Below are 14,343 nucleotides of genomic sequence, written 5' to 3' on the forward strand. Positions count from 1 at the left end.
CCTAACAATGCATATGTAATGGACGGTGGTTTTAGAGAGACTTGTGACACGACATACTAATCTAGCGTTAGTTTTCACGCACACTTCGCATAATATAACCTAACCATGCTTAGGTAATCGGAACGACGTGTTAAAGAGACTTGAGACGCGACTTACTAATCTAGCGTCATTATTCATGAACTCTTTACATAATATAACCTAACCATGCTTTGGTAATCGGAACGACGCGTTAAAGAGACTTGAGACGCGACATACTATTATATTGTCACCTTTTGCGCGCACTTTTCGTAATATAACCTAACCATGCTTAGGTTATTGGAACGACGCGTTTGAGAGACTTGTGACGCGACATACTAATCTAGCGTCACTTTTCACGAACACTTTGCGTAATAACCTAACCATGCATAGGTAATTGGAATGACGCGTTAGAGAGACTTGTGACACGACATAAGAATGGTAATCGAAATGACACGTTAAAGAGATTTGAGACGCACCATACTAATCTAGTGTCACTTTTCACGCACGATTTGCGTGATATTACCTAACCATTCTTTGGTAATCGGCATGACGTGTTAAAGACACTTGAGACGCGACATAGTAATCTAGCGTCAGTTTTCACGCACACTTTGCGTAATTTAACCTAACCATACTTAGGTAATCATAAAAATGCGTTAAAAGAGACTTGACAGGTGACATACTAATCTAGCGTAATTTTCACGCACAAATTAGGTAATATAACCTAACCATGCTTAGGTAATCAGAACGACGCGTTAAAGAGACTTGAGACGCGACATACTTTTATATTGTCACCTTTTGCGCGAACTTTTCGTAATATAACCTAACCATGCATAGGTAATCGGAACGACGCGTTAAAGTGACTTGTGACGTGGCAAACTAATTTAGAGACACTTTTAACGAGCACTTGGCTTATTATAACCTAACCATGCATAGTAATCGGAACGACGCGTTAAAGTGACTTGTGACGTGGCATACTAATCTAGCGACACTTTTAACGAGCACTTGGCATAATATAACCTAACCATGCTTAGGTAATCGAAACGACGCATTAAAGAGACTTGAGACGCGACATACTAATATAGCGTCACTATTCATGCACTCTTTGGATAATATAACTTTGCCATGCTTAGGTAATTGAAACGACGCGTTAAAGAGACTTGAGACGCGACATACTTATCTAGCGTCACTATTGATGCACTCTTTGCGTAATATAACTTTACCATGCTTTGATAATCGGAATGACGCGTTAAAGAGACTTGATAAATGACATATTAATTAACTGTCATTTTTCACGCACAGTTTGCGTAATATAACCTAACCATGCTTAGGTAATCGGAACGATGCATTAGAGACACTTGAGCCGCGACATACTAATCTAGCGTCCGTTTTCACGCACACTTTACATAATATAACCTAACAATGCCTAGGTAATCGGAACGACGAGTTAAAGAGACTTGTGATGTGACATACTAATCTAGCGGCACTTTTAACCCGCACTTTGCATAATATAACCTAACTATGCTAAGGTAATCGGAACGACACGTTAAAGAGACTTGAGACGCGACATACTCTACTGTTACTTTTCACGCACACTTTGCGTAACATAACCTAACCATGCTTAGGTAATCGGAACAACGCGTTAGATCTAGCGTCACTTTTCACGCACACTTTGCGTAATGTAACCTAACCATGGTTAGGTAATCGGAACGACGCGTTAGGGAGACTTGTGACGCGACATAAGCATGGTAATCGAAATGACGCGTTAAAGAGACTTGAGACGCGCCATACTAATCTAGCGTCACTTTTGACGAACTCTTTGCGTAATATAGCCTAACCATAAGGGTAATCAAAACGATGCGTTAACGAGACTTGAGACGCGACATTTTAAACTATTGTTACTTTTCACGCACACTTTTATGAATATGACCTAACCATGCTTAGGTAATCAGAACGACGCGTTAAAGAGACTTGTGACACGACATACTAATCTAACAGCACTTCTAACGCTCACTTGGCGTAATATAACCTAACCGTGCATAGGTAATCGGAACGACGCGTTAAAGAGACATGAGACACGACATACTAATCTAGCGTCACTATTCACAAACTCTTCGCGTAATATAATCTAACCGTGCTTAAGTAATCGGTACGACAAGTTTAAAAGACTTATGACGCGATATATGAATCTAGTGGCACTTTTAATGCGCACTTGGCGTAATATAACCTAACCATTCTTAGGTAATTGAACAATGCGGTAGAGCGGCTTGTGACACGACATAGTAATCTAGCATCACTTTTCACGCACACTTTGCGTAATATAACCTAACCATGCTTAGGTAACCAAAATGACGCGTTTGAGAAACTTGTGATGCGACATAAGCATGGTAATTAAAATGATGCGTTAAAGAGAGTTGAAACAAGCCATATTAATCTAGCGTCACTTTTCACGCACACTTTGCATAATATAACCTAACCATGCTTATGTAATCGGAGTGACGCGCTAAAGACACTTGAGACACGACATATTAATCTAGCGTCAGTTGTTACGCACACTTTGCGTAATATATCCTAACCATGCTTAGGAAATCGGAACGACGCGTTAAAGAGACTTAAGACACGACGTACTCATCTAGCGTCACTATTCACGCACTCTATGGTAATATAACCTAACCATGCTTAGGTAATCAGAACGACGAGTTAAAGAGACTTAAGACGCGACATACTAATTTATTGTCACTTTTCAAGCACGCTTTGCTTAATATAACCTAACCATGCTTAGGTAATCGGAATGACGCGTTAGATAGACTTGTGACGCCACATAAGAATAGTAATCGGAACGACGCGTTAAAGAGACTTGAGGCGCATAACATAGCGTCACTTTTCACGCACGCTTTGCGTAACATAACGTAACCGTACTAGAGACTTGAGACGCGATACACTTATCTACCGTCACTTTTCACGCACTCTTTCCGTAATATAACCTAAGCATGCTTAGGTAATCGGAACGATGCGTTAAAGAGACTTGAGACACGACATACTAATTAATTGTCATTTTTCACGCACACTTTGCGTCATATAACCTAAGCATGCTTAGGTAATCAGAACAATTCGTTAGAGAGACTTGTGACGCGACATAAGCATGGTAATCGAAATGACGCGTTAAAGAGACATGAGACGCGCCATACTAATCTAGTGTCACTTTTCACGCACACTTTGCGTAATAAAACCTAACCATGCTTAGGTAATCAGAAAAACGCGTTAAAGAGACTTAAGAGGCGACATATTAATCTAGCGTCAGTTTTCACGCACACTTTGTGTAATATATAACCTAACCATGCTTAGGTAATCGGAACGACGCGTTAAAGACACTTGAGACACGACCTACTAATCAATTGTCACTTTTCACGCACACTTAGCGTAATATAACCTAACCTTGCTTAGGTAATCGGAACGTCGCGTTAAAGAGACTTGTGACGCGACATATTAATTTAGCGTCACTTTGCGTAATATTACCTGACCATGCTTATGTAATCGGAACGACATGTTAGAGAGACTCTTGATGCGACATAAGCATGGTAATCGAAGCGACACGATAAAGAGACTTCAGACGCGACATACTTATCTAGCGTCACTTTTCACACACACTTTGCATAATATAACCTAACCATACTTAGGTAATCGGAATGACGCGTTAGAGAGACTTTTCAGGCGACATACTAATCTAGCGTCATTATTCACGCACTCTTTGCGTAATATAACATAACCATGGTTTTGCATTCGGAACGACGCGTTAAAGAGACTTGAGACGCACATATGCATGGTAATCGAAACGACGCGTTAAAGAGACTTGAGAAGCGACCTATTAATCTAGAGTCACTTTTCACGCACACTTCGCGTAACATTACGTAACCATACTTAGGTAATCGAAACAACACATTAAAGTGACTTAAGATGCGACATACTAATCTAGCGTCACTTTTCACGCACACTTTGCGTAATATAATTTAACCATGCTTAGGAAATCGGAGCGACGAGTTAGAGAGACTTGTGACACGACATAAACATGGTGATCGAAACGACGCATTAAAGATACTTGAAACGCGACATACTTATCTAGCTTCACTTTTCACACACACTTTGCATAATATAACCCAACCATGCTTAGGTAATCGGCGCGACGCGAAGTACTAATCTACCGTCATTATTCACGCACTCTTTCCGTAATATAACCAAACCATGCTTTGGTAATCGAAATGACGCGTTAAAGAGACTTGAGACGCTACATTAGCATGGTAATCGAAACGACGCGTTAAAGACACTTGAGAAGCGACATACTAATCTAGCGTCACTTTTTTTACGCACACTTTGCGTAATATAACCTAACCATGCTTAGGTAATCGGAACGATGTGTTAGAGAGACTTGTGACGCGACATACTAATTTAACGTCACGTTTCACGCACACTTTGCGTAATATAACCAAACCATACTTAAGTTATCGGAACGGCGCGTTAGAGAGTCTTGTGACGCGACATACTAATCTAGCGTCACTTTTCACGCACACTTTACGTATTAGAACCTAACTATGCTTAGCTAATCGAACGACGGATTACAGAAACTTGTGACGCGACATACTAATCTAGCGGCACCTTTAACGCGTACTTGGCGTAATATAACCTAACAATGCTTATGAAATGGACGGTCGCGTTAGGGAGACTTGTGACACGACATACTGATCTAGCGTCAGTTTTCACGCACACTTCACTTAGTATAACCTAACCATGCTTAAGTAATCGGAACGACACGTTAAAGAAACTTGTGACTTGACATACTAATATAGCGGCACTCTTAACGTGCACTTGGCGTAATATAACCTAACCATGCTTAGGTAATCGGAACGACGTGTTAAAGAGACTTGAGACGCGACATACTAATCTAGCATCATTATTCATAAACTCTTTACATAATATAACATAACCCTGCTTTAGTAATCGGAACAACGCGTTAAAGAGACTTGAGACGCGACATACTATTATATTGTCACCTTTTGCGCGCACTTTTCGTAATATAATCTAACCATGCTTAGGTTATTGGAACGACGCGTTAGAGAGACTTGTGACGCGACATACTAATCTAGCGTCACTTTTCACGCACACTTTGCGTAATATAACCTAACCATGCATAGGTAATCGGAATGACGCGTTAGAGAGACTTGTGATGCGACATAAGAATGGTAATCGAAATGACCCGTTAAAGAGATTTGAGATGCACCATACTAATCTAGTGTCACTTTTCGCGCCCGATTTGCGTAATATTACCTAACCATGCTTTGGTTATCGAAACGTCGCGTTAAAGACACTTGAGACGCGACATATTAATCTAGCGTCAGTTTTCACGCACACTTTTGCGTAATTTAACCTAACCATGCATAGGTAATCATAACAACGCGTTAAAGAGACTTGAGAGGTGACATACTAATCTAGCGTAATTTTCACGCACAAATTACGTAATATAACCTAACCATGCTTAGGTAATCGGAACGACACATTAGAGAGACTTGAGACGTGACATACTGATCTAGCGTCAGTTTTCACGCACACTTTGCGTAATATAACCTAACCATGCATAGGTATTCGGAACGATGCTTAAAGAGACTTGAGATGCGACATTCTAATCTAGCGTCACTATTCACGCACTCTTTTCATAATATAACTTTGCCATGCTTACGTAATCGGAACAACGCGTTATAGAGACTTGAGACGCGACATACTTATCTAGCGTCACTATTCATGCACTCTTTCCGTAATATAACTTTACCATGCTTAGGTAATCGGAATGACGCGTTAAAGAGACTTGAGCCATGACATATTAATTAATTGTCATTTTTCACGCACACGTTGCGTAATATAACCTAACCATGCTTAGGTAATCAGAGCGATGCGTTAGAGAGACTTGTGACGCGACATAAGCATGGTAATTGAAACGACGCGATATAGAGAATTGAGACGCGGCATACTTATCTAGCGTCACTTTTCACGCACACTTTGCATATCATAACCTAACCATACTTAGGTAATCGGAACAACGCATTAAAGAGACTTGAGACCTAACATACTAATCGTCACTTTTCACGCAGACTTTGCGTAATATAACCTATCCATGCATAGGTAATCGGAACGACGCGTTAGAGAGACTTATGACGCGACATACTAATCTAGCGTCACTTTTCACGCACACTTTGCGTAATATAATCTAACCATGCTTAGGTAATTGGAACGACGTATTAGAGAGACTTGTGACGCAACATACTAATCTGGCGTTACTTTTCATGCAAACTTTGCGTAATATAACCAAACAAAATGCTTAAGTCCATCTGGATTCTTCTTGCCGTAGCTGCTTAGATTATGAGGTTTGGCAAATGGATGTCAAGACCGCATTCCTTAATGAATATATTGAGGAGGAAATCAATATGGAACAACCTTAGGGTTTTGAATCCGAAGAAGGTTCCGAGGTGTGTAAGCTTAAACGATCCATATATGGATTGAAGCAAGCTTCAAGAAGTTGGAATCATCGTTTTGATGAAGCTATAACGAGTTACGAGTTTATCAAAAACGAAGATGAACCATGTGCTTACAAGAAGTTTAGTGGGAGCGTAATCACGTTCCTAGTCTTGTACATAGATGACATTTTACTAATAGAAAATGATGTCGGTATGTTGACCTCTGTAAAACTTTGGTTATCCAAAACTTTCTCCATGAAAGACCTCGGAGAATAAACTTACACGTCTTTCCGAACACCTAGCATGGTTAGGTTAAATTACACAAAGTGTGCGTGAAAAGTGACGCTAGATTAGTATGTCGCGTCTCAAATCTCTTTAACGCGTTGTTCCGATTACCAAATCACGGTTATGTTATATTACGCCAAGTGCGAGTTTAAAGTAACGCTAGATTATTATGTCGCATCACAAGTCCCTTTAACGCGTTGTTACAATTACCTAAGCATGGTTAAGTTATATTACGCCAAGTGTGTTTAAAAAGCGACGCTAGATTAGTATGGCGCGCCTCAAGTCTCTTTAACGCATCGTTTCAATTACCTAAGCATGGTTAGGTTATTTTATGCAAAGTGTGCGTGAAAAGTGACGCTAGATTAGTATGTTGCATCTTAAGTCTCTTTAACGCGTTGTTCCGATTACCTATGCATGGGTAGGTTATTTTACGTAAAGTGTGCGTGAAAAGTGACGCTAGATTAGTATCTAGCGTCTCAAGTCTCTTTAACGTGTCGTTCCGATTATCTAAGCATGGTTAAGTTATATTGCGCAAAGTGTGCATGAAAAGTGACGCTCGATTAGTATGTCCCGTCTCAAATCTCTTTAACGCGTCGTTCTGATTACCTAAGCATGGTTTCGTTTTATTACACCAAGTGCGCGATAAAAGTGTTGCTAGATTAGTATGTCGCGTCATAAGACCCTTTAACGCGTTGTTACGATTACCTAAGCATGGTTAGTTATATTACGCAAAGTATGCGTAAAAAGTGACGCTCTAGATTAGTATGGCGCGTCTCAAGTATCTTTAACCCGTTGTTTCGATTATCATGCTTATGCACGTCACAAGTCTCTCTAACACGTCGTTCTGATTACCAAAGCATGGTCAGGTATATTACGCAAAGTGTGCTTGAAAATTGACAATAGATTAGTATGTCACGTCTCAAGTCTTGTTAAAGAGTCATTTCGATTACATATGCATGGTTAGGTCATTTTGCATAAAGTGTGCGTGAAAAGTGACGCTAGATTAGTATGTCGCGTCTCAAGTCTCCTTAACACGTCGTTCCGATTACCTAAGCATGGTTAAGTTATATTACGCAATGTGTGCGTGAAAACTGTTGCTAGGTTAGTATGTCGCGTCTCAAGTCTCTTTTACGCGTCGTTCCGATTACCTAAGCATGGTTAGGTTATATTACGCAAAATGTGCGTGAAAAGTGACGCTAGATTAGTATGTCGTGTCTCAAGTCTCTTTAATGCGTCGTTCCGATTACCTAAGCTTGGTTAGGTTATACTACGCAAAGCGTGCGTAAAAAGTGACGCTAGATTAGTATGGCGCGTTTCAAAAATCTTTAACGCGTCATTTCGATTACCATGCTCATGTCGCGTCACAAGTGTCTCAAACGCGTCGTTCTGATTAACTAAGAAAAGTGTGCGTGAAAAGTGACAATATATTAGTATGTCGCATCTCAAGTCGCTTTAATGTGTCATTCTGATGACCTAGGCATGGTTAGGTTATTTTATGCAAAGTGTGCGTGAAAAGTGACGCTAGATTGGTATGTCGCTTCTCAAGTCCCTTTAACGTGTGTTCTGATTACCTAAGCATTGTTTGGTTATATTACGCAAAGTGTGCGTGAAAAATGACCGTAGATTAGTATATCGCGTCTCAAGTATCTTTAACACGTCGTTTCGATTACCAAAGCATGGTTATGTTATATTACGCCAAGTGCGAGTTAAAAGTATCGCTAGATTAGTATGTCGCATCACTAGACTTTTTAACGCGTTGCTACGTTACCTATATATGGTTAAGTTATATTACGCAAAGTGTGCGTAAAAAGTGTCGTTAGATTAGTATGGCACGTCTTAAGTCTCTTTAACGCATTGTTTTGATTACCATGCATATGTCACATTACAAGTCTCTCTAACACATCGTTCCGATTACCATAGCATGGTTAGGTTAAATACACAAAGTGTGCGTGAAAAGCGATAATTGATTAGTATGTCGCGTCACATGTCTCTTTAACCCGTCGTTCCAATTACCTAAGCATGGTTGGGTTATTTTACGCAAAGTGTGCGTGAAAAGTGACGCTATATTAGTATTTCGTGTCACAAGTTTCTTTAACGCGTCGTTCAAATTACCAAAGCATGGTTTGGTTATATTATGCGATGTGTGCGTGAAAACTGTTGCTAGGTTAGTATGTCGCGTCTCAAGTCGCCTTAAAAGGTCGTTCTAATTACCTAATCATGGTTAGGTTATTTTACGCAAAGTGTTTGTGAAAAGTGACGCTAGATTAGTATGTCGCGTCTCAAGTCTCTTTAACGCGTCGTTCTGAATACCTAAGCATGGTTAGGTTATATTCCGCAAAGCGTGCGTCAAAAGTGATGCAAGATTAGTATGGCGCGTTTTAAGTCTCTTTAACGCATCATTTCAATTACCGTCGTTCTGATTACCTAAGTATGGTTAGGTTATATTACACAAAGTGTGCGTGATAAGTGACGCTAGATTAGTATGTCGCATCTCAAATCTCTTTAATGTGTGTTTCGATTACCTAAGCATGGTTAGGTTATATTACGTAAAGTGTGAGTGAAAAGTGATGCTAGATTAGTATGCCGCCTCCTAAGTCTCTTTCACGCGTCGTTCCGATTACCTAAGCATGGTTAGGTTATATTACGCAAAGTCTGCGTAAAAAGTGACGCTAGATTACTATAGCGCGTCTCAAGTCTCTATAACGCGTCGTTTCGATTACCATGCTTAAGTCGCTTAACAAGTGTCTTTAACGCGTCGTTCTGATTACCTAAGTATGGTTAGGTTATATTATGCAAAGTGTGCGTGAAAAGTTAAAATAGATTAGTATGTCGCGCCTCAAGTCTCTTTAACGCGTCGTTCCGATTACCTAAGCATGGATATGTTATATTACGCCAAGTGCGCGTTAAAAGTGTCGTTAGATTAGTATGTCGCGTCACATGTCTCTATAACGCGTTGTTACGATTACCTAAGCATGGTTAGGTTATATTACGCACAGTATGTGTAAAGAGTGACGCTAAATTAGTATGTCGCATCTCAAGTCTCTATAAGGCATCATTTCGATTACCATGCTTATGTTATGTTACAAATCTCTCTAACACGTCGTTCCAATTACCTAAGTATGGTTAGGTTATATTACGCAAAGTGTGTGTGAAAAGTGACAATAGATGAGTATGTCGCGTCTCAAGTCTCTTTAACGCGTCATTACGATTATGTAAGCATGGTTAGGTTATTTTGGGCAAATTGTGCGTGAAAAGTGACGATAGATTAGTATGTCGCGTCTCAAGTCTCTTTAACGCGTCGTTCCGATTACCTAAGCATATTTAGGTTATATTACGCAATGTGTGCGTGAAAACTGTCGCTAGGTTAGTATGTCGTATCTCAAGTCTATTTAACGCGTCGTTCCGATTGCCTAAGCATTGTTAGGTTTTATTACGCAAAGTGTGCGTGAAAAGTGACGCTAGATTAGTATGTCGCCTCTCAAGTCTCTTTAGCGCGTCGTTCCGATTACCTAAGCATGGTTAGGTTATATTATGTAAAGAGTGCTTAAAAAGTGACGATAGTTTAGTATGACACGTTTCAAGTCTCTTTAACATGTCATTTTGATTACCATGCTTATGTCGCGTCACAAGTGTCTCTAACGCGTCGTTCTGATTACCTATGCATGGTTAGGTCATATTACGCAAAGTGTGGTCGATAAGTGACAATAGACTAGTATGTCGTGTCTTAAGTCTCTTTAACGCGTCGTTCCGATTACCTAAGCATGGTTAGGTTATTTTACGCAAAGTGTGCGTGAAAAGTGACGCTAGATTAGTATGTTGCGTCATAAGTCTCTTTAACGCGTCGTTCCGATTACTTAAGCATGGTTAGGTTATGTTACACAACGTGCGCGTGAAAACTGTTGCTAGGTTAGTATGTCGTGTCGCCAGTCTCTTTAACGCGTCGTTTTGATTACCTCATGGTTAGGTTATATTACGCAAAATGTGCGTGAAAAAAGACACTAGATTAGTATGTCGCGTCTCAAGTCTCTTTAACTCGTCGTTCCGATTACTTAAGCATGGTTAAGTTATATTATGCAAAGTGTGCGTGAAAAGTGACGCTAGATCAGTATGTCTGTCACGACCCAAAATATTGAGCCGCAACCGGCGCTAGGGAACGGGAGTGGTAGCTCCGGAACCCGTAGCAAGCCTTAAATCACTATTAATTTTTCGCAAATGATAAACAAATAACATAAAGCAACAGAAGCAAGTATACATAACATGTATACACAAACATTTACACCAACTGTTCTGTTATCCTCGCGGGCTCTAGTTACCGTACCTCGTACGAACTGGCCTCGCAGTACTATATACATCAGTTAGTGTATCCAACATATCACTGGCACCTAGTGCCGTGCACAACATATAAAACACGTAGCCTACAAAAACATATAAACTGGACAGCAAGTAATATGTACATTCAAAATGTACTGCTGTCTAGGCTACGACTCTGTCAACGCGGGACCACTACTGCAGCACTCACAGAAGTCAGAAACTAAACATATACAATTGACTTCTGGATTTCCAATTTGGCCTCTAGCTAGGTCCACGTACTAAGTACCTGAAAGACATCAAAGGTGAGGGGTCAGTATTTGGGAAAATACTGAGTGAGTTTGCATTTACTAACGGTATTATTATAGAAATATAGCATCACATTTTAAATCAACATAAATACAAAAAATACATATGAACAAGTACTCGATCCTTTCGAAACTAAAATCCTGAAACATAACGTAACTCACTATTATTCAAATCATACTGATTCCAATAGTCTGACCCGGGAGCGTTCACGTTCAACCACGTCAGTCAGAACATATCTCTTAATCCCAAAGTGGCACTAGATACGGGGCTCAGGTTACTCTAACCGAGTTCACTCTCGTGGGGCTCAGGTTATTTTAACCGAGTTCACTCTCGTATCAAATTCATATTTTAACTTTCATAATCATATCATCCATGCATATCAGATCGTACCTCATAGTCAGACACGCTAGACTGACACATTACTGGTGATCACACAGCCTATTGACACCCAATAGGTAGCTAGTTTCTTCGGATCGCATACTAGTTCTCGCATATAGAAATTAAGTAAACATATAACATTTCAATCAATTATATGTAATGCGATGCGTATAAACAGTATATATATCTATATAAAATAACTTTAATATATAATACACGAAAGTAAAGTGCAACTCACAGTGACCGCAATCCAATCACAAATATGGTCGATGAGATGATATGCCCTTGCTAGTCCGCTTCTACTGACTCCACTACTTGCTGACACGTCTGATAAATCGTTAATAGTTAGACGTGATTCTCGCATTCTTATACGTATAATACTTTTAAGTTCTAAGTTTAAGTTGATTAGATTCCATTTCTAGTTTGCTTCTAAACTCGATGATCCTTAGTCGTACTTGCGACTTATCGAGTACTATTCCTCGTACTCGAGAATTATATGACTTTCTTAACTAATTAACATTCACTTCTATAATGTTTTACATCCATTTCAGGACATTTGACTGAGTTTCACACTCAAATCAAACTATCGGAGGCTCATTTTCGCTCCCGGAAGTCCCACGGAGGTTCTGGTCGAGTTAGGGCACGTCGTGTCACCTTGGCACGTCGTGCCCTTCAATTTTTGTGAAGGGCACGTCGTGCCCTTCATGGTGCACGTCGTGCACCCCCTTGGTGCACGTCGTGCACCCCCTTGGTGCACGTCGTGCACCCTTGTGGTGCACGTCGTGCGCCTGCACGACGTGCTGAAGTGCAGCACGTCGTGCACCGACGTGTGCAGCGTTTTTCCGACGCCTCTGAGCCATTTCCGGGGCTCCAAAACTCCAAAAACTCATACCACTTCATACCCAATTCATTTAAACACTTATCTTATCATTTTGCAACTTAAAAACGTCAAAAACAACTCGATTCCTAACCGTACGATTCGAACGTAACTTTCTATATAAAACAGCCCCTATTCTTCGAGTTTAACACCAAATTTCGAGATATTTACCTTAATTTGAAGCCTAGGATTGATAGAGCTTCCAATTCCGAAGAGATTGCCGCGAGAATCGTCCGAAACGGACGCCGAACGGCGAAACGGCGAAGAAACGAAGTTATCGGCGATGGTTTCCAAATTTCTCTCGAACTCTCTTTTCCTTCTTCTGATCTTATTTCTTTCATATCCAAACCTTTATATATCAAGGTTAAAAGGATTATTTGATCCTTGTTTTCTTTCTTTGTTACAAATTATCTTTTGAACTTTTCTTTTGTTCAATTTGGTCCATAACTAAATTGATTAATCTTTTAACCAATTTTCATACGTATTATTTATATCCAATAAACAATACGAATTCCAATATTAATATTTTTCCGTCAAAACTTATAAATTTCCATTTTGAGACGTAATGGCTAAATTACCACTTTAGTCCCTGAACTTCATTTTGGGACTTTTCTTTACATTTTCCCTTTTCATCCCAATTCCAACTTTCTAGCTAGGAGATAATATTAAATACATCATTATTATCCTCCCAAAACCGACCTACTTAAAACTTATTTATCTAAATCTTATCCGAAAATCTTCTGATATCGCCACTCTAGCGTCTCAAAACTGGACACATGGTCCAATTAAACAATTAAACATTTTGGGGTATTACATCCTTCCCCCCTTATAAAAATTCGTCCTCGAATTTTCATAATATTAGTTGAGACCTTATAATTATTCTTATATCTTTCTTGACGTCCATTATTACTCGTCCGTCGTAGTTTCTTGTTGTTACATAATTGAGAATCTTTTCATTGTTGTTTTCGCTCAATCCATTGCTTTTAGTATGACCTTTGTCATTTCTCACTCCTTTCTATCATCGTCTGACACTTTATTCTTCATTAAACAATCCTTCTCAATTTGGACTATGTCTAATATATTCAGTTTCTTTTAAAGTAACTAAACTTAATACATTTTTCACTATCTTCCATTTCTCCTTCCTTTGCTTCTCTAAGCTATGGTGAATCTCATGTTATTCTGCTAATTGAGATTCTTCGCTCATTTACCATATTCTTAAGCGTTTCATTTCATATTACTTTCGATTGTATGGCTAGTATACAGTTGCCCTTATTTACTAGTATTACTTGTACTCTTATCCTCTTGGCTTTCCTCTAGTTGCTCCTTTGAGGTTCGTCTCGAATCTCTTATTGACTTTTTAGTCAACGATGTTCTTCCTTTACGTCACAGTTCCCCATTCATGATGACCTCATAAGAATCTCATATATTTCTTTAGTATTTAACTATTTCAAGAATCCTTATCGCTAATTAGTCTTCGCTTAACTTCATCTTTACCTTTAATCCTTAACGGATTCAGTAGATCCTTAATATCTTATTTACTTCCTTTCTCGTCATTCCTTTTATTGTATAAAATTTTTCTCTTTCATCTTATACTTCTGTTTCTTACTTTCAAATAGCTTTACGATTTTATTCTTACTCTTCAAGGTATCATCTTAGTACTGATTATGATCG

This window comes from Mercurialis annua, linkage group LG4 (assembly GCF_937616625.2).
Source record: "Mercurialis annua linkage group LG4, ddMerAnnu1.2, whole genome shotgun sequence".
NCBI classification, from domain to species: Eukaryota; Viridiplantae; Streptophyta; class Magnoliopsida; order Malpighiales; family Euphorbiaceae; genus Mercurialis; species Mercurialis annua.